The following is a 20,393-nucleotide window of genomic DNA, read 5'->3' on the forward strand; positions in this document are numbered from 1 at the left end:
TTACTGTTTTTATTTATTTTATTTTATTTTATTTTATATTTTTATTGAAGTATAGTTAGTTTACAATGTTGTGTCAATTTCTGGTGTACAGCACAATGCTTCAGTCATAAAGGAACATACATACATTCTTTCTCATATTCTCTTTCACCATAAGTTACTACAAGATATTGCATATAGTTCCATGTGCTATACAGCATAAACTTGCTGTTTCGCTTACTGTTTAAAGTACCTTTTTCCAAACTTAAAAACAATTCTTATGGGCATATTTCAGAAAGGTTTTAAGATGGCTTATTTTGCTGAGTTTTAACAGAAAAATACTTGAAGTCTTACCTCTACTCTCTCTTCCTGTGATGCTTATTATGGAGCTGAAGTCATCACATTTGGCTTTAGTTCGGTTTCTTAATAAATCAGTTTTACTGATTACAAAGATCTGGCTCAATGATCAGTTTACTTGAAGAAACTGAATTTCACCCATATGCTGATGGCACTAGAATTTTAAGTGTGCTTAGTATATTTCACTTAAATTACTTAGAATGTGGCCAACCTAGTACAAATAAGGAAAATGAGACCCTTTAGCTATGGACATGGTAGCATCATAGGTCCTGTGAGTCAGGCATTTGTGAAACCGGGACACAGTGATCTTGGGGTTCCTGGGTTTTTGCAGGTTGCAGTGGTGGCCTGAGTTGGCTGCATAGAGGCTCAAATCTGAGCAAGTTCTACACTTTTGATCATGTATCCCTATCGTTTAAAAAAAATTGAGTCTGCACCTTAACATATAGTCACTTATGAACTCTACACTGAACCATTTGAAATTGCTGATATTCTGTTGTTTTGGCCTACAAAAATAGCAGTTTCATATACTCGACCTGCACATGCTATCAGGCTTATATGTTCTGCACATTATCAAATATACACGCACTACAGATTTTAATAGAGGATAGATGTATCAAATGTCCATTTTAAACATAATTAATAATTCAAAAATCCTTTTGCTCTCATTGTATATATTTATTATATATTATTATAGTTTAATATTTAAGTTATCTCACACAGAAGCATAAATTCATGTGAAAGAAACACATCAAACACTTACTAAGTCAGTATTTGTTTTCAGTCCCATCTACCAATTTTGCAAAAGTTTGTTGAAATTTAATAAGGAAATTTCCATCTTCCTTGATGTCAGTTTGTTCTTTTGGGGGGTATAATTAGGTTTTGTTTATTTTATTTTAATTTGGAGGGGTGGGGGGAGTAGTTAGACTGTTATTTATTTATTTTTAGTGGAAGTATGGGGGATTGAACCCAGGACCTTGTGGATGCTAGGCACACACTCTACCACTGAGCTACACCCTCCCCCTGAGTTTGTTCTTTAAACCAACAGATGTTGCATTTTGTATTTTTATTTAGCTCTATGATATATTTATGTTTTAGCCAAAGAATTTAAAAAATGCACTGAAACTTCTTAAGCATTTTAACACAGTTAAATGTTTTTGTTTTTTGTTTGAAGGTATACAGACTTGGTGGGGTTTTTTTTTTTAAAGTAATACATCAATTTCAGCAGAAAAGTTACCTAATGATAGAAGCAATTCCAAATATCCATTTTTCACAAGGCTCTTTTTCATAGCATGAGTTTCTTTTGATTTAACACTTACTTATTCACTCATTTTTAAGAATATCATCTTTGTATCAAAGAAACAATTTGTGTGTGTGTATGTATCTTGCTAAAATATTTGCTAACTGGCATATTTCTAACAATCACTTAGTTCCCACAAAAGGTCAGAAAATGTAAAAACTTTAAAGTTTGATTTTTTTTTTGTTGGGGGGAGGTAATTAGGTATATTTATTGATGTTTAGAAGAGGTACTGGGAATTGAACCCAGGACCTTGTGCACACTAAGCATGTGCTCTACCACTTGAGCTATAACCTCCACCCCTAACATTGGTACTTTTAAGTGCTTTGCCAAAAGAAAGCTGGCTGGCTTGGGTTTAGTTCAAAATACTGTTGGGTCACTCCTCAGATGTTGACAAAGGCTTATAAAAGTTCCCTGTTTGCATGATCTTATTTTTATAAAATTAACCACGCTGTCTAACTTTTCTGAAGGAGTCAGGAGGCTACCTCTAGCTTATGTTCATCCTACAGCAAAACAAAAGAGAAAGAGAGAAGATTGCTCTTCAAAAGACTATTTTCCTTTCATGTGGGCTTAATCAGGGAATTTCTCTTTACAAATCTAGATCCCTGGCAATGTTTGCCTGTGTTCCCACTTAGAACCAATCAGCTGGAGCTGAGCCATGGCTGCCCCATTGAACAACCTTGCACTCTTCGATTCTCCAGTCTCCACCATTCCCTATTGCCTACATTTTCCATTTCCATTCATTTACAAAAAGAGAAAGAAAAAAAAAAACCTTTGATGGTATTTTCTAACACCTGCCTTTCCCCTTCAATATATTTTCTGCAATAGCTTGCCTAACAATGATGCAGTCTGAAATTTGGCACATGCATGCAGTGCCATTTCTCTGGAATCTTAAACATTCTAGTCAAAGCAGCCACTCCAACAACCATTACACTTAGCCAGGTTTTCATAAAATACATTCTTTTGAATAAGTAATTTATGCTTGAGGCTGACTTCCCTGACATCTTTTGGTTAGTGGTTCACAAAAAGTAGTTCATATTGAATCTTGCAACCACCACAAGCTGAAACATGTTAGAAATTTTTGTACTTTCACCCAGCTGTATTGCAAGCTTCAACATTGGATTATTTGTTGTAATATTTGTTTCTTCAAATTTCCACTACATTTTCATTGAGTCCTCCAGTGCATCTGCTAACAAAAGAATGCATCTCAAATTGTTGCCATTTTGTTTCCTGCTTGTTATTTTAACCAGTTTTACTGTGGTAGCAAGAAAAAGTGTTTCCCAGTGATATGTTTCTTTTTGAACTTCTCTATTAAACAAGAAATTGCAAAACAATCTGCTAAATACTCCTCATTAAGTTTGGCAAAATTTTGTAAAATACTAGATTGGGAATCACATGATTTTAAAGACGGTCATTGTTATCTAAGGTGTAATATACGCTTGAGTTTCAATGATGTCAATAACTCAATTTTTAAATTGAGTATAATTGATGTTAAGTTAGTTTTGGATGCACACCATAATCAATTTTTTTCTTGATAATTTCAATTATGTTTTGCTACCTTCTTATCAGATCTTTTTACCTTGTTAACGTGGCTGAAGATGAGCTTGTAATAAAGGAAGGTGTCAGCCTCGTTGTTTTCCCATGGTTTGCTTGTGTTTGCATTGTTTGTATTATTTTCAATCCCATTTCTTGGGCAGAAATTATTTTTATTGTGTTATAACTCAGGTACTATAAAAAGTATTCTTTGAAAATGTACAACTCAGTTTTTAGTATATTCATAGAGTTCCACAACCATTTCTACTAATTCCAGAATGTTTTCATTACCCACAAAAGAAACCCATACCCTTTGTCAGTCAACTCCCATTTCCTGCAACACTTCCAGCCCCTGAAAACCACTAAGGTACTTTCTGTCTCTCTGGATTTTTAAATTCTGGATATTTGACATGAATGGAACCAAAAAACAGGTGAACTTTTGTGGTTGGCGTCTTTCACTTAGCATAACATTTACAGGGTTCATTATGTTATAGTGTGTGTCAGTACTTCATCATTTTTTATGGCTGAATAATATTCACTGAATGAACAGACAATATTTTACTTACTGTTCATTAGTTGATGGACAGGCGGGCTGTTTTCACTTTTTGACTCTTACTAATAATACTCCTGGTCCCAGTATTTCCTATGAATCCCTTGGCACACTCCCCCAGATCTGTGGATTACCCAGGTGCAGACTCCCTGGCCTTGTTTACACCATATTCAGCTTCTATACCAACTTACTTTGGCTCAGAGAAAAATGTCCTGAATAAGGAAATAAGCAAAACTTTGTTTTGCAGATTTTTGCAGTTGGCCAGGCTTGAGACAGCACGCCCCACCACAACTGGTCCCCCACCCCCAGATGAGTCAGCAGTACCTTGCAGCAGCTGACTCACATTTCATGACTCATAGTGCATTTCCAGTAGCATTATCTTCATGTGGGGGAAACAGAATATTTGTTACCAAGGAAGGCTACAACGAAATAAAACAGGTACCACCACCTAGCCTATATGCCCCTGGAATTTACTTTTCAGGACTTGGTAGTAAGTTCTGGTGGGCTTCATAACAAAGGAATTAGAGACTTTATTTTAGTAGATTTTAAAGGAAGGCATGAAACTGCACTCTGAAATTATATAAAAGATTATCATTTCTCTTTATATTGCAGAAATCTATTTGAAGATTATATTGGAGTGCACAATTTTTTCTAGGATATTACATAGCAATTTTATTATAAGTATTAACATTAAGAAAATAAAAGCATTGGGTAGGAGGGTATAGTTCGGTGGTAAAGTGTATGCTTAGCACATACGAGGTCCTAGGTTCAATCCCCAGTACCTCCATTAAATACATACGTACATTCATACATACATACATACATATATACATACATATATACACCTAACTACCTCCTTCCCCAGCAAAAAAAAAAAAGTTAAAAAAGAAGAGAGAAAAAACAATTTAAAAAAAAAAAGCATCCTTTCTTCCCTCTAGGTTAATTTTTTAATGTAAACTTTAAAAAATTATTTTTTATGTTTTAAATTACTTTTTGTTTTTTTTGAGGGGGAAAGAAATTAGGTTTCTTCCTTCCTTCCTTCCTTCCTTCCTTCCTTCCTTCCTTCCTTCCTTCCTTCCTTCCTTCCTTCCTTTCTTCCTTTCTTCCTTCCTTTCTTCCTTTCTTCCTTTCTTTTTCTTTCTTTCAGTAGATGTCCTGGGGATTGAATACAGGGTCTTGTGCATGCTAACCATGCACTCTAGCACTGAGCTATACTTTCCCCACAATGTAAATTTTTATTGAAGAATAAGACATCTACAGAAGAACTATATATATTATAAGCTTGATATATTTTTACAAAGTGAATATACTCATGAAAATAGCCCCTTTTCAGGTTCTTCTCCATTATCAGTTATTACAAGATATCAAATATAGTTCCCTGTGCCATACAGTATATACCTTGCTGTTTATATATTTTATATATAGTGGTGTGTATCTGTTAATCCCATACTCCTAAGTTATCCCTCGTTCCCTCTTCCTCCTTTGGTAACCATAAGTTTGTTTTCTATGTCTGTGAGTCTGTTTCTGTTTTGTAAATAAGCTCATTTGTATTATTCTTTAGATTCCATATATAAGTGAATTCATATGATATTTGTCTTTCTCTTCTGACTTACTTCACTTAGTATGATCATCTCTAGGTCCATCTACATTGCTTCAAATGTCATGATTTCATTCTTTTCATGGCTGAGTAATATTCCTCTGTATACCTATACCACATCTTCTTAATCCATTCATCTGTTGATGGACATATAAGTTGCTTCCACGTCTTGGCTATTGTAAACAGTGCTACAATGAACATTGGCGTACATATATCTTTTCGAGTTAGAGTTTTCTCTGGATATATGCTCAGGTGTAGGATTGTTGGATCATACGGTAACTCTATTTTCAGTTTTTTAAGGCATCTCCATACCATTTGCCATAGTGGTTGCAACAGTCTACATTTCCACCAGCAGTATAGAAGGGTTCTCTTTCCTCCACACCTTCTCCAGAATTTGTAGACTTTTTGATGATGGCTAGAATGGTACCAATTTTTAAAAGACAGGTAATAACAAGTGTTGCCAGGGATGTGGAGAAACCAGAATCCTCAGACATCACTGGTAGTAGCGTAAAATAGCTAACAGTTTGGAAAATAGTTTGGCAACTTCATTAAAATTTAAACATAGGCTTACCATACGTCCCAGCAATTCCACTCCTGGAATCTATCCAGGAGAAATGAAAACATTTGCCCACTCAAAGACTTGTATACAAATGTTCATCGCAGCTTTAGTCATAATAACTCCAAACTGGAAACAATCCAAATGTCCATCAGCTGGGGAATGGATAAATAAAGCATGAGATATCCATGTAATGGGATACTATTCAGCAATAAAAGGAGTGCAGTGAAGTTTTAATACTTGCTAAAACATGAATGGACCTTGAAAATGTCATGCTAAGTGAAAGAAGCAAAAATCCAACAGACTACACTGTATGATTCCATTTATGTAAGAAAAGGCAAATTTATAGTGACAGAAAGGAAAACTGCTTGCTTAGTGCCAGCAGCAGGTCCGAGAATTAACTGTAAATGTGCACAAGAAAACTTTTTTAAGAGTGACAGAAATGTTCTAAAACTGGATGATGGTGATTGTTGCACATTTCCATAAATTTACTAAAATCATTGAGTTGTGCAGTGCCAATGAGTGACATATAGTACATAAATTACACCCCAATAAATTTGTTTTAAAAAGCTTAAACTCTTCTATCATAACAATATTTGCATTTTTCTTTAGCCACTGAACCACTAAAGGAATAATACAATTTTTTTCTGACTGACAAAATTTACATTTAAACAAGTAACATACAAAAAAAATTCTAAAGAAAGTCTTTGACTTCTTCTTTGGCACTCATAGTTTTTTATTCTCCTGGGTTAATCAAGGGTCTTGTCTTCTGCACACTTGCACTGACCTCTGGGCCATCCATCATATCAAGTTAAAGAGATTCCAGGTGTATTTTTAGGATGAGGACTTCAATTCTAAATTAAGACATGGAGAGAAGACCAATTGCTAAGAGCCAGGTCATCATCTGGCTAGGTCTTCCTGTGAATATCTTAAATTACTTTAAACTCCAAGAATATGCTGTTGAACAATGTAGTCTGGCCAATACCCAGATTTAAGCAAGGTGTAGGACTTCAGGTATCAGCAATACCAAACAATAATGGTCACCAACTGTTGTAATTTGGGGTCTATCCAGGTACATCAAACATGCCACCTGCACATTCAGAAATTTTACATGGTTTTCTACATCACTATGCTGGTCCCTAGCAACAGTTACAACTACCATGTGGATCATTAAAAAGATATTTTTAAATATTTAAAAACACATTACTTATCAACATACAAAAGATACAGAAAAGTGAGCAAATTGTAAGTGCTTGATGAATTTGATGATTGATTGATTGATGGCGGGGAGGCAATCAGATTTATTTGTTTATTTCCTTGTTTGATGGAGGTACTGGGGATTGAACCCAGGACCTTGTGCATACTTGGCATGCATTCTATCAGTGAGCTATACCCTCCTTCCTTGATGAATTTTAAAAGACAGCACACCCTTTAAAACTCCAGCCAAGCTGAGAAATAGATTACCACCATCCCAGAGGCCCTCTAATGCCACCTTCCCAGTTACTGCACTCACTCTCTTCCCCAAGGATAAACACTGTTGGGACTTCAAGTACCATAGATTTGTTTTGCCCAGTTTTGAACTTTATATATGGACTCATATAGCATGTCCTCATTTGTGTCTGGTTTCTTTTACTCCACATTGTGTACATAAGTCATTGATTATTCTATGGTATGCTGTTGCAGGAATATATCACTGCTTATTTATCCACTCTGTTGCTGAAGGATGTTTGGATTGTTGCTAGTTTTTTGGCTATAATGAGTAATGCAGCTATGTACATTTTTGTAAATGCCTTTTGTGCACATATGTGTACATATCTGTTACGTAGGTATCTAGGAATGGTGGCTGGGTCATAGGGTATGTGTATGGTTAGCTTGAGTATAAATCATTTTTACTTTGCTAAAATCTACAAAGCCATTTAAAGTGATTTAAGAGTAAACATACCTAAATGCAGAAATTCCCTAAATATAAACATACATTCATTCTTCTTCAGAGCTGACCTGAGCAAACACTGTCATAGGCAGGACAATTGAATATCAGTCACGGAGTTACTGGAGTGTGATCTCTCACAAACATAACGTCTGAAGGCACTGTCTCCTGTGGGTATCAGCCCTGGGGAAATGAGGCCAGTGTGACTTCCTGGCATTCCTGCAAGCTCCGGGGTGCGGTCTGGATGAGCATGCTTCATATCCTGCCTTAGCTTTCATGTGAAAGAAAGCACTAAGTTTGTTTAATTTCCCACTCTGGCCTGAAAATCAATTTACTTTTCTGGGTTTTAAAAAGTCCAAGGTAATTATTAGCACACAATTGGGCTGAGTCCTTCAGATCTTAGTGGGCCCTCGATTCTTTTCTGGAGCTCTGTGACCCTGGCTCCCAGGACGTTCTAGGCTCTGGCCTGTAACTAGTTCTTCCAGTGTGGCTTTTGGCTCATAAACTAGCCCATGTCACAGCCCATCCTTGACCTGTCACCTTGATTTCTGAGGTCCAGCCAGGGAACCCTGGCTCAGCCCACGGTGGTCCCAGTAGGTTGATTCCATGGCACAGATAAATCTTAGAAATCTAGGGGTCTGCCATCAACAAACAAAATGTCTCAGGGAGCATCCACATCAATTTCTCCGGACTGGGTATCCACCTGGGTCTGCAGAAAACTTTCTATGGAAACAGGGGATGCCCCGCTTGCTGCCTGCCCTTGGGAAGTGGAGAGGCTCATGAGAATTACCAGGCCTTCAGGGGATTTTACACCCTAATGGATCAGGCTGTAGGGTCGTCTCAGGTTTGTTTTCTTTCAGCCTTTTTTATTTGGATTCCTTCTGTTGTTGCTGCATCTTTCCAATTCTCTGTTACTACTTTGTCAGAACACAGAAGGAGCAGCTTCATGAATAGGGCTCATTATGTCTTTGTGTTTAGATGGTACGTGGTGACTATATTTTTCATTTTTTTTCTACCAGACATTCATGTCCCGAGAGCGGCTGCGACCCCAGCTTTCAGCATTGAGAAGTTACCATGTGCTCTTAACAATTTGCCTTTTTTTTTTTTTTTTTGCTTTTTTTGCTTTAAAAATTGCCACAACTTTTGACATTCTTGCTTGCCAGGAATCATTTTCTCCAAGCTCAGATGTGCTTCTTGAATTTTGTCAAACTTTGCACGTTCTGATAAACTGTGGCCACATTCTAAAATTCTACCAGGATATGTTTTGCTTTGGCCAAAGAAAAGGATTCTGGCCCAACATTAGATGCCCTATGTATATTCCTCTTCTAACTGTTGAATCCTGAATAGAAGCAAATGGCACTTGTTTCCTTGTTTAAATGAATTGCTCAAACCATTAATTTTCTCCCTCTTCTATTGGCTCTGCTGCTAACTCTTTTAAATAAAATAAAATAGGAGCTGCGTGGAAGATTTCCTTAATCAACCAGGACAATGAGCACAATTATTTTCTGCACGCAAGGGAAGGCCACATCCCGATAACGGTTTTATTCGTCAGTTATTTTAATTCCCAAAGTACTCTTCAGTATGGTCTGATCTTTGCCCAGCACATCACTTCAGAAAAGGGTCTTTTTTGTCTTTATCTCATACGTTCAACAAAACATTTAGATTAAAATTTTTTTTTCTAAATGGAGGTACTGGGAATTAAACCCAGGACCTCATGCATGCTAAGCATGTGCTCTACCACTGAGCTATACCCACTTCCCCAATGAAATAGTTAAAATATGACAAGAAGTTAACTTTAACTATTGTAAAAGTAACATGAAAAGTTTCAAAATAGCTTCTAAATAGTCCCAGGAATCAGGGGTATGTCTTTTCTAGATCACAGTCTGCCCCAGTTGTTACCTGGAGTGCATTCCCTTCGAAATTCAGGTCCAAAGAAAAGAAAACATTGTTTTGCATCAGTCAAAGCGGACTTAATTTCATTCTGTTGGTAGTGATATCCAAGTTCACATCATTTTTTGCATTTTCAACTTTTGCAGAAAGGACAGAAATTCAACTGTCGTTTTGACTCAGTGTGTGACGGATGCTCTCTTTTGTCCTATAGCAAACACCATTGGCGGAATATGTCCAGCTCCCAATTATTTCCCTCTACTTTGGGGACCACTCCCCAGTTCACAAGGGAAGCCAACTAGGAACATGGCTGAGCCTACAACATGAGCAATTAGAGCCGCGGTCGACATGAATGACCACGTGGACTGGGGAGGGGAGAAGGATGATCTGCAGAGACACGAAATGAACCAGATGTGGTTGGAGGAAATGAGATAGTGGCTGGGTGTCCTGTTGGTTGGCTAATTCTTGGTTCCATTGCTTTCCTGATACCCGGCTGCATTCCTACCCTGAGCAGTACGAGAAACTCCTGCGTCTTTTCAAAAACAACAACAATAATACTTTATAATGATAATTATATAACACCTATTGAATCCTTATTATGTGCCAGGGGCTGTTTTAAGTGTTTCATTCATTTCGTTCTCACAAGGACCCTATGAGGTAGCAATCATTATTACCTCTGTTTGACAGCTGAGGAAACTGAAATGTGAGCAATTAATAACTTGCCCAGCTCCCATAGGGGACACTGGGGGGCCAGCATCTGAGGCCGGGGCTCTGCTGGTGGCATTCAGGAGAGATGGCTCTGCCAGAGAATGGTGAAGGAGTGGCAGGGACACCACAGCCATGGATTAGCTTGAGGGGGGAACCCCAAAGGTGGAACAGAGCGTGTCCTTTGGCCTCCAGGTGTACGAGTGTTTCCCCAGTAAGCTTTAGCCTCACTGTTCTCTCCCATTGCTGCCCACTGTCCAAACATCAATGGGGAGGAAAGAAAAGATGGGGAGCCAGTTTAATAAGTTTAATAATTTAATGTTTGCTTATCAAATAAGTCTAAGTAAATTCCTAAAAAGAAAATTACACGATTTAAGCATAATTTTATTTATTTACTTTTTAGAATTTAAAGTAAACTTTTATTGTTGTAGCATAAGGATATATAGCTTATTTCTTGGCAGCAACAATGGAAAAGAGATGGCAGATTCAGATAAATGTGCCTTTACTTAGTTTGTATACACCTGTGGGTGTAATGATTTTTTTTCTTTTAATTAAAGTACAGTCAGTTTACAATGTTGTATTAATTTCTGGTGTACAGCATAATGTTTGAATCATACATATAAGTACATATATTCATTTTCATAGTCTTTTTCATTATAGGTTACTATAAGATATTGAATATAGTTCCCTGATATTGAATAAAGTTCCCTGTAATTTTATAACTGTGGTTTCTGTATTCTCTTTTGTAAAAATGAGCACTGTAATTGAGACCTATTGAACAGGATGATCTATAAGTCCTCAGTAACGTGCATGTCTCTAATCAGAGCACTGGATGTCTTCTCTTTACATTCTGCTACTTCAGCAGGCAAGCATTTGATAGGTCCCTTTCACTGAGGCTGAAAGTCTCTATATATTATAGACAGTTGCTGCAAATTGTTTATAAACGATGGCTTAGGCAGGTTTAAAATTTGAACCAGCCCCATAATCATTTTCATTCTTGCAAAATTACTTGGTAAATGAAGGGATTTTTCTAAATGAGTTTGAAAGTTTAAGCCATGCCATACAAAAAAGTGAATTCTGTCTCCTGGGTTTGCCAGGAAGCTCTTCAGAGAAGTTTGCTTATTAAATAAGTCTAAGTAAATTCCTGTCAGCTAGCCAAGCCACACTTGGTAATCTCTTTGAATTTATTTCTTTATTCTGAAATCACTTTGGTAAATAATTAAAGCTTAAAATGCATATTAAATAAATGACTAGGCTATCAATACATGCTGGTGGCCAGTGAACAGTCACAGCTTTGCAAGCAGGAGAGCAAAACTGAGGCTACCTTCCCAGCAATTTGGCAAAACGTGGATAATAAGAGCTCTTTAGAAATTTTATACCCCTTACACTTTTATAAATATTTTCTGAGGGTATAATCAGAGATAAGGACAAATATGTTAATATAAGGATATTTATTTATAAAAATGAAAACTTAGAATCATCTTTAAAGCCCAATAATATGAAATTTATAAAATAAATTATGGTGCATCCATATGACACAATATTATGCTATTTATATTATGTTATTATGTTAAATGCTCACAGTGTTATTTGAAAAATGAGGCAAAATTACATTCACAGTGTGATTTTTTTGTAGTTGTTGTTAAACACACACATATACACATCCTTAGTTAGAAAGGTTTATATAAGAATATTAAGCGTAATTATCTTTGGGTGATGGATTATGAGTGATTTAAAATTTTTCTATAGTTTTAAAATTCTCTACAACACATATGTATTGCTTTAAAAACAAGTAATACTTTTTAAAAGCAACAATGAAAATATTTGACATCAGTCATTAGATGCCATTCCATATCCATTACTTGCATAGATGAAAAATTCTATAATTATGAAATAACCTTAGCCAAAATCTGAGACTTTAATCAAGGGTATTTCTGACATAGTATATTGATACATAGAATGTGTGGCTCATGGACTCCTTAGTACGTTTCAATCACGTATGTTACTTGGCTCCTACCTTTTTAGTGATTCATCCAAAACGAGAAATCTGATTTAGCCCAATGCACTGCCACTAATCTTATTGGTGACAAGAAGCTCCTGATAAGGATGGGTTGGAGAGGTGAAAACGAGGGCAAGTTTGGGGATTTAACTTCACTGAGACCATTGTCTTTGAGGGATTGGATATCTGATCTGATTTCGTTTACTTCAGATCTTTGAACAAATCGTTACACAGGGATGTTGGGAAGGGAAGGAGTTAAGTCTAGAAGCAATGCTTGATTTAGGATTTGTTTTGGAATCACTTATCTCTTGGGTTGTTGACAACAATAAACATTTTCTAAATACCTAGAGGAATGAAAGTAGATTGTCTTCCAGTAAGAAAGTGGCAGATGAAACTTGGTTATTTTTCTGTATTCATTCAGGTGAATATTTGAGCAAAAAACCCATCTCAAAACAAAACAAAACAGATAAAAGTTACCTTTCAAATTAGTCCTGCATCTGTACCCGGTGTGTGGCCCTCTGTAACTTCTAAGATGACCTATGAAAGATATTTATTTTGTAAAATAAAGTTCAAAAAGGCAAAGATATCATCGACTTAGACCAGTCAATAACCCCTGCAAATGGATTGTCATTAGGCACTGACATACACTCCTTATTTTGGCCAGGAAGGGGTAGAGTTATTCTCAAGGTTAAGTAAAGGTCATCACTCTCTGCCAACTGCCACTCAGTGGTGATGGAAAAGCTAAGGTTGGAGTTGGGTGCCTGGAAATTTCACTTAAGAAACAAATGGCCCCAGCCTGTCTGTTCACTCAGGTCACTTCTGTTAGTTTTCCCATAATTGTACGAGATCAGTAGTCAAGTGAAACGACAGATTCCTCGCTGATAGAATCTCTGTCCTGGGTTGACATTCTTTAATTTGTGTGCCTTCATGGTCAGAGGCCATTATTTCTAATTGCTTTCATCCTGCAGCAGTCCATCTATCTTTTACACACATTAAATTTAATCTTCACATTCGATGCTGACCAAGAATTTGGTCTGAAGTAGCTATCAGACTTGGTTCACAAACTTTAGTAACTTCAGAAAAAAAAAATCTTAAAAGGCTCATCAAAATTTGAGAGTAGAAAACAAATCACAAGGGCTTTCTCACAATTTAAGGTCGTTACAAGATTTCCGTGTTCATAATTCTAAACATTTAGATTCTTGTGGGGAAGGTAGAGTGCGTGCTTATCATGAAGGAGGTCCTGGGTTCAATCCCCAGTGCCTCCATTAAAAAATAAATAAATAAATAAATAAATAAGCCTAATTACCCCACCCCCCAAAAAAACAAACAAAAATTTAGGTTCTTAAATGATTTGACTCCTTAAAATATGTAACAAAATTTACATCTTTCTCATTGCACCTTCAGAACAATTTAATTATAACACTTCTGATGATTCCAGATAGGAACCTCTAAAGTTTTTCATTTAACAACCCTATACTTAGCTCCTTTGTGCTAGAAACTAAAGACCCAAGATGGGTCAGACAAGTTCCCTCAAAGAAAAATAAAAACAATGAAGTATGTGTGGGGACCAGTGTGTCTAGCATAGAGGACATCCAGAGGGGGACGGAAGCACATCTGGGGTGCGGCTGGGGACCTGCAGTGAGAACAGCGGGCCAGGCTCTGTGAAGTCAAGGGGTTTCACCCACTCCACCTGATTCAACTCTCAGGATTATCCTGAGGCGGGTCTATTCATCTAACAGTGAGGAAACTGAGGTTTAGGGAGTGAACACTCCAAGGCCTCCCACACCACAACTTCATGCTTGGAGGTGAAGCCAGGACTTGAGAACTGGTGTCCAGATCGGCTCTGATCCAAAGCTTAAAGGCTTAAACATGCAGGCTCTGTTCCCAAGGAGAGAAGGTCGGAAAGGGCCCCTGTGAGGGAGGTAGTCCAGCCAAGCAGGGGCAACAGGGGAGCAGGTGAGGGCCAGGGGAGAGGGGTCAGGTGGGGGAAGGCAGAGTGATTTGCATGTATAAGCATGTTGGTCTGTCTTTGTTTCACAATTTATTATTGGGATTTATTATTGAACACAGTCCAACTCTGGCCCTGGGTGCCCCTGGGAAAGGGGTATTCAGTGGCACAACTTTGCCGTCGAGGACACAGGGTTTCCTTCCTTGTGCTGTGTCGTCCTTAGTTTTGGTTTTCATCCTCAGGCTTGAGGAAATACTTCTTTTTTTTATCATTTTTTAAGATAAAAACTTTTTCCCCGCAGAGGCTGTACCATTTTACATTCCTGCTAGCAATGTGCAAAATGTGCAGCATTCTTTTTCATACTCTTTTCCATTATGGTTTATTACAGGGTATTGAGATAAATTTTAAGTCACACTTTAATATATAATGATTGGAATAGGGTGAATAATGGCCCCCAAGGATATCAGGTCCTAATCCCTAGAATCTTTAAATGCCACCCTATAAGGGAAGAGAGTCTTTGAAGAGTTGAGTAAGTTAAGGATCTGATGAACCCTCATTAACTAGGCAGGCTCAAATCCAATCACAAGTGTCCTTATAGGAGAGGGGCCCAGGGAGATGTGACAGAAGAGAAGGCCAAGTGTCTTTGTTCAGGCTGAGAATAAGTAAGTAAGTAAATAAATAAGTAAGTAAGTAAGTAAATAAATAAATAAATAAAACATTTCTCACAGTTCTGGAGGCTGGGAAGTCCAAGATCAAGGCAAGGGCACATCTGGTGTCTGGGGAGATCTCTCTTCCTGGTTTATAGACAGCCGTCTTCTTGCTGGGTCTTCACAGGGTGGAAGGGGTGAGAAAGCTCTCTGGGTCTATTTACAAGGGCACGAATCCCATTCATTAGGGCTCCACCCTCACGACCTAATCACCCCCAGGTCTATCTCCTAAAACTCTCATGTTGAGAGGTGCGGATTTCAACGTATGAATTCTGGGGGACACAAGCACTCAGTCCGTAACACCATGTGACCATTGAGGCAGCGATTAGAGAGACTTGGTCACGAGCCCAGGGATGTGTAGAGCCTCAGGAGGGAGCTCAGCCCTGCTGACACCTCAGATTTAGCCCAGTGGAACTGCTTTCAGACTTCTGACCTCCAGAACTATGAAAGAGTACATTTCTGCTGACTTAGGACACAAAGTCTGAGATAACTGTGATGGGAGCCACTAATACAGTGATGCCGAGAACTGGTGGAGGTGAGCCCAGGTCCCCGGCAGTGATTGCCAGGAGGAAAATCAAGAGACACAATCATGACTAGCATTGCAGAAGGGCACACTGTGTGCCAAGCGTGGCCTTAAGTGCTGTATTTACTTCCTGTTTCCCTAGAGCTTATAAAATGGGTGTTGTTTTACAGTAGAAGACACTGAGGCTTAGAGGTCAAGTAACAGGTGTAGGGGTACTCTGGTTGGAAATAGCAGAGCTGGGATTTGAACTCAGGGCTGATCGATGCCCATTTATTCTTTTTTTTAACTTTGCTCCTTGGAAGTTGGCCATTTGAATGTACGGTGAGTCCCGTTTATATATGATGTTGAACTTTATTAGTATTTAGATTTACAAATCAAGGGAGGAGTGTGTAGCTCAGTGGTAGAATGCATACTTAGCATGCACAAGGTCCTGGGTTCAATCCCAAGTACCTCCGTCAAAAATAAATAAAGAAAATAGGTAAATAGATTTACAAATTAAAACTACACAGTATTTCTTTACTTTCTATATTAACAAAAGTGGGACAGGCAGTGATTACCGAGCCACGTTCAGGCACCTTGCTCATTTTTCCTGCTATCGATTCAGCCAAAAAAAAAAACATACAGAGTCTTTCCTTTGCAGCCCAGGAAGGACAGACCCGCTCAGGGTGGAGATTTCCATCGGTGGGGATGGCACGTGTGTGCACCTGGAGGGGGTGGTGCGGTGGGAGGACAGAAGTTGTCACAGAGAGAGAAGAGAACTTGTAGCCTGGAGACCATCCCTACCCAGACTTTTCATTTCAGAGGTCCACTCGCTCTCTACACGTGGTCTATGGTCCATTCCCATCACCCTCCAAGGATGCCTGTTAAATCTGCAGATTCCAAGGACTTCCAGACTCACTGGAGCTGGGAATCTGCATTTTAGCCCCTCAGTTTTCCAGGGCCACTTCAAAGGTTGATAATAGTGTCCACACGCCCATTCTGGCAATTAGCAGGGCTACCCCCAGAGGGTAAAGGTGACATCTCTGTGCCTAGACCCCAAAGGGAAAGGTATGGGCAGGCTCAGATTTGTCTATGATGGACAACCCAAAATAACAGCAGCTGAAACAAGACAGAGGGAAGTCTCTGCACATCCAAGACCAGGGGCAGGCCACCCAGGGCTGGCGTGGTGGCAGGATTCGGACTCTTTCTACCTTTTTGTTCTGCTGCTGTGTGGCTTCTATTCCTCATGTCACTTCACGATCCAAGGGGACATCTTGATTTCTAGTCATTAAATCCATGTGCCAGAGAGCTGGAAGGAGGAGGGATGAAGAAGGGACACTCCTCCTTTGAAAGGCACTTTGCAAAAATTACACACCCTCCTTCCCCTTCTGTGGGAGGCACTGCCCAGAAAAAGCCGAGGTCACACTGCCTTGTGGTGTAGGGGAAGGGGCTTTATTCCAGGTTACCATGTGGGAACCATTTCAAAGGAAGCTGGGGGACGTCGAAACTCCTGCCACAGAGGGGGTGATGCCTGCATGTGTGTTGAGACAGGGAGAGGAATGGAGGTCCGAGAGCTGGTGTACAACATTCAGGGCGGTCACCTGAGGCGTGTGGACACTGAACACAAACCACATGAGCCTGAGGTCGTCTGTGGGGGGGCGAGGGAGAGGGTGGAATAATGGTGGGGAGGGCAAATACTGTGGGCTAAAAGCCAGTATTTTTTCCCATTTTCTTGGATAGAATAAGCACAAACACCGAGGAAGTGTGAGGAAGGCCCTCGATAAATGATTCGGAAATTCCTGTTGACGAAGGACAGTGGGAAATGAAAACATCCTTAGTCAGATTTGGAAAAATGGAACACTGTGACATTTCACATACTCTCAATGTGAGGAACCAATAGGAAATCCACAGATTCATGAAACTTATTATGAGAATTGGCTCATGTGATTATAGGGCTGAGATGTGAAGAGGGAGAGGGGAGAGGGAGAGGGGATGGAGGGACAGAGGGAGAGAGGTGTGGGTATAGCTCGGTGGTAGAGTGCCTGCTTGGCATGTGAAGGGTCCTGGGTTCAATCTCCAGTAACTCCATTAGAAAAAAAAGAAGAGAGAGAGAGAGAAATTCACCCTCAGTGGATTGGATGACGCCCACCCACACTGGGGATGGCAGATCTTTATTCAGTCTTCTGATTCAAATGCTAATCTTTTCCAGAAACATCCTCACAGAAACACCCCAAAATCATGTTTTACCAGCTGTCTGGGCATCCCTGAGCCCAGCCAAGTTGACACAGAAGATTAACCATCACACTAGTATAAGGGTAGTACCCAATGTTAGTGAGTTACAGAGAGTGTGTAAATTCATAGGCCTTTTTTGGAGATCAGTCTGGAATTTTATACCAAGTGTCTTAAAAGTGTTCAAGCCCTTTGACTCTGATAATTTCAGGGTAAGGAGGCTAGCCCAGGAACACAATTCCACAGAGGTGTGTGCAGTACGATTGTTATTTTTATAGGGAAAACCAGGAGACAACCTATGTGGCCAGTGTAGGGAGCCATGGTCTTTCTCCTCATCTCTACCTCAGTGACAGAGACACTTCTGCCTTCCTGGGGAAGACACTTCTGCCAGTCTCTCTATCCCCTATTCCTTACCCTCTTGGGGGCAGGTGCCGCTTAGCCGATGGGTGGAAATGGGCAAAGGTGACTGACTGCACACAAGCTGCCTGCTATCTGCCTGGACCTCGCAGGTGGCAGCCCACCACTGTCTCGTGCATGAGTCTCTAGATCTGCAGGCCCGGCCCCCCTCACATTGGATTTAGGGGAGAAAGCCTGGCTTGGGCTTCAGGTTTATAAATTGGATACCGTATTTTAATTCCTGTCAGGTGCTTGTCCTTCACGGAAGGGCGGCGAAGAGTGATTGTGCTTAGAGCACGCCACACCACGGAGCATCACTGAGAACAGTGAAAAGAGGTGGTGCTGGAAGCCAGGGTGTCAGGGGGCAGGAAGGGCCTCTGGAAGCAGCCACAGCAGCTGTCTCAGGCTGACTCACAGCTGCTTCTAATACGCAGGGGCTGCATAAACAGGCTTAGTAACGCAAATGGGCCATTCTGGGGCAGTTGAAGAGTGAGTCACTGCGAGGCTGGCGTCATCCAGCCCTGGCCACGTGACCTCTCCCCCCACCCCCGCCTGGTGACTGTGACCTACACAAGCAGTGCTTGGGCACTCTGGATTTGCAGAAATAGCCTGAGGTAGGTGTTGAATTATCAGAGAGGTTTTTCCTCTATCATGCACTTGCGCAGGAAGTACAAGTATTTCCCATTATGTCATCATTTCTGACTCCGTGGCTCCTTTGGTTCCTGAGGTTTCCATCACCACTCTGGCACCCTGGGACATATGTAGCGACAAGGCCCAGGGTGGGAGAGAACATTCAGTCCTGGTTGCGAGTCCATACAGGTGACCCCTGAGACACCAGCTGTCCCTGTCTACATGGCCCCACTTGGGGGCAATCTCCAAGTGCTGTTCTTTGAAAAATTAACTTTTGTTGTGTTTTGAGTTAGACTGTCCTGATTAGAAAAGATGGGATAAGTAAGTTTCTGACCATTCCAAAGTAGTAAATGGTGCCACAGTCTACCTAATTGAGTTCCACTCTGAGTGACTTGACTGCCCCAGCCTGCCCTGTAAACTGGGAAAACAAATCAGGAACCGCTTCTTCCCCACCTCCCTCTCCCCACTGTCAACTCGGTCTGCGCTGCAGTGACAGATGCGGAGGGGCCGCACTGTCCAAGGTCCTGGGCTCTGGGATAACCGCTGTGGCAGTTGATTTCGTTGGGTTTTCTAAGGCGTGGGGTTGGTAATATAATATTGTGTGTCCTACCAACTATTTGAAGAAGTGGGATATAGAAGAAATTTTTTGTTAGGTCACTTTGCTTAAGGAGTGATACGTGTTTTAATGGAAGCCTGGGCAGCACGCACCTGACTGAGATCCTTCGGACTGAAACAGGGCAGATCAAGAAATGAGGGAGCGCAGAATTCTGGATTTGAATTCTGTTGAATTCTTTTCACCTCTGGAAAGTCTTATTTGGACTTTTCTCACTGAAAATCTCATTCCTGGAGGAAGTTTTGTTAAAAGTGGAACATTTTTATATTACTGACATTTTTCACTTGGAGTATTTTATGCTATGAGTCGGGCTTACTGCAAAGCAGTGTCTTTCAAACATTTCTCTTAAATTATGACATGCAGCTGGGAAATGCACCACACATCTTGGCCCTGTAACTGTGGCAACATTTTTACAAAATATAAACCTGTCAGCGTGGGCCTGAAAGCAGAGCCTGTGACAAAGGCTGGTGTAGGCAGCTTGTCTGGAAAGTGACAGGAGGGAGGAGTGGGAGTAAGGGAGCAAAACAAAGAGGAGCCAACACTGTCACTAAGCTCGCCATTGCCATGGTAACCACAGCTCGGGCTCAAGAGACCTGCCTGAAGCTCAGGAAAAGCAGCTCAGAACCAGTTCTCTGGGAGCTTAATGCCTGCCCAGGGGGTCCTACGGGTGGGTGTTAACTCTCTGCTTCCAGGGTGCACTGCCAGGTGGCACGCGTGTGGACCTGGTCAAAGGAGTATCGGGGGCTGGAATAAGAGGTGGAACAGAGAGGATCTGCAGTGAACACAAAAGGTGTTCAATCAAGATATTACCAAGTGCAAAGCACACAGCTTTACTGTTTCTACTCTAGTACATACACACACACACACACACTCTCTAGCTGAGGCTCCCTAACCGGTGGTCCTCAAAGTATAGTCTGGAGAACCTTTTCAGGGGGTCTGTCAGGTCATTTTGATAATAATATTAAGATGCTATTTGTCTTCACACTC

Source organism: Vicugna pacos, chromosome 1 (assembly GCF_048564905.1).
Source record: "Vicugna pacos chromosome 1, VicPac4, whole genome shotgun sequence".
Taxonomy (NCBI): Eukaryota; Metazoa; Chordata; class Mammalia; order Artiodactyla; family Camelidae; genus Vicugna; species Vicugna pacos.